We start from the raw sequence: 2,625 nt of genomic DNA on the forward strand, positions 1-2,625 counted from the left end.
TTGGCGTTAGGGGTGTGGTTAGAGTTATGGGCAGAGTTGGGATTAGGGTTAGGGGTGTGTTTGGGTTAGGGTTTCAGTTAAAATTGGGGGCTTCCACTGTTTAGGCACATCAGGGGCTCTCCAAACATGACATGGCGTCTGATCTGAATTCCAGCCAATTCTGCGTTGAAAAAGTAAAAGTGTTCCTTCCCTTCCGAGCTCTCCCGTGCACCCAAACAGGGGTTTACCCTAACATATGGCGACTCTCCAAACGCAACATGGCGCCCCATCTCAATTCCAGTCAATTTTGCATTGAAAAGTCAAATGGCGCTGCTTTGCTTCCGAGCTCTGCCATGCGCCCAAACAGTGGTTTACCCCCACATATGAGGTATCAGCGTACTCAGGACAAATTGTACAACAACTTTTGGGGTCCATTTTCTCCTGTTACCCTTGGTAAAATAAAACAAATTGGACCTGAAGTTAATTTTGTGTGAAAAAAAGTTAAATGTTCATTTTTTTTTTAAACATTCCAAAAATTCCTGTGAAACTCCTGAAGGGTTAATAAACTTCTTGAATGTGGTTTTGAGACACCTTGAGGGGTGCAGTTTTTAGAATGGTGTCACACTTGGGTATTTTCTATCATATAGACCCCTCAAAATGACTTCAAATGTGACGTGGTCCCTAAAAAAAAAAAAATGGTGGTGTAAAAATGACAAATTGCTGGTCAACTTTTAACCCTTACAACTCCCTAACAAAAAAAAAAATTGGTACCAAAATTGTGCTGATGTAAAGTAGACGTGGGAAATGTTACTTATTAAGTATTTTATGTGACATATCTCTGTGATTTAAGGACATAGAAATTCAAAGTTGGAAAATTGCAAAATTTTCAAAATGTTTGCCAAATTTCTGTTTTTTTCACAAATAAATGCAAGTTATATCGAATAAATTTTACCACTATCATGAAGTACAATATGTCATGAGGTAACAGTGTCAGAATCACCGGGATCTGTCGAAGTGTTCCAGAGTTATAACCTCATAAAGGGATAGTGGTCAGAATTGTGAAAATTGGCCCGGTCATTAACATGCAAACAACCCTTGGGGGTAAAGGGGTTAAGCATAAACTTATAATGGATGAAATCTTCGGCCAGATTGGATTTTCTCCACAGACATTCGGCGCACCTGGAGCACCGCAGGAGGAAACGTGTTTGCAGCGTGTGCCAGGGTTGTCGCTGTCTGCCGATATAATCTGAGCACAGCATAATATAGGGCACAAGAGCCTGATTCCAGGGATGTATCACTTACTAGGCTGCTTGGTGTAGTTTTGATAGAATCCTTGATTGTCTGCTGTAGATGTAGCAGAGCTAAGACTTCTGGACTCTAACCCGCCCACAACCCTGATTGGCAGCTTCCTGTGTACAGTGTCAGCAATCTGCCAATCAGTGGTGGGGGCGGGGTTACACAGATTAGCCTGACTGGTCTGCGCGTGAGATGTAGTCACTGGGCTCGTGCACACCGCTAATGTTCTCTTACAACTGCCATCTGTAGTTTTCATGGATAGCACTTGTACCTATGATATTCTATGGGACTGTGCAAATGTCCTTTTTTTTCTTCAGATTGAGTGGTCTGTGGAAAAAGATGTAGACCTGTCTGATTTTGACCTGAGTGTTGGATCAAAATCAGCAATACAAGTCTGTGGGTCTGTGAATAATATATCGCACTCGGATGACATCTGAGTGCAGACCCATGTTCACAGACTGATAATTGAGAAGGTGGCAAAACATTTATTTCTTTTCTCTTCACATGTGAGAAAAACTGATGTCACTCTGATCAGAACAAGCAGACCGTTTTTCTCGGATGTGGAGGAATTGCTTGTGCGAATCTACCCATATAGTGATCATCTCCTGTAGATAAAACACTGATTGTATTGAAACTACAACACGCAGCCTTATAAGTGACACCTCCCTGTAATCAGGGTCTGGTGCCCTATATTAGGCTGCTCTCAGATTAGCAAAAACCCCCGGAGGGCACAGTGCTGCCGCATCCAGCAGAGCCGAGAGATTACCGCAGCAGTGTGAACAGAGCCAGTCTGCTAGTGATACCGCACTGCACCAGCTGGACAGAATGGTTTTTTCAGTACATTGTATGTATAAATAGCTCTGGGAAGAAGGGGAGGAAAAAACAGACACATTTCAGTGCTCATCATGAAGGGGTTAATTGTAATACTGGACGTCTCCGCTCCTCCATGATGCTCTGCTGCAGCCTGCACCTTTGTAGGTCAGTAGCCGGTGACCTGCCCCTCAGCCTATTATCGGACGATCTCATCGCTCGGAGTCCCATGTCCGGATGCCGCAGGCGATCACATCATTTATGAGCATGATTCTGGCGATGAGCCCTGATGCTATAATCTGCCGGATCGTGGCTCCTACAGTCACATGTAGGAAGTGACAGTGACGATGGCAGTTTCTACACTGTGATGGCGCCCTCTACTGGCTGACGGCCTATGAATACAGCACAGAATGGAACGTCTTTCAAGTTCCTTGCGAAAGGGTTAATAGCTAGGCTCTTTACACTGCGCTAGACTGAATGAGTCCTAAATGGAACCCTATCGCTTTAAGGCGGTGGAACGCACGTACCAGCCCTCGTGAC

The sequence above is a fragment of the Ranitomeya variabilis genome, chromosome 3 (assembly GCF_051348905.1).
Source record: "Ranitomeya variabilis isolate aRanVar5 chromosome 3, aRanVar5.hap1, whole genome shotgun sequence".
Lineage (NCBI taxonomy): Eukaryota > Metazoa > Chordata > Amphibia > Anura > Dendrobatidae > Ranitomeya > Ranitomeya variabilis.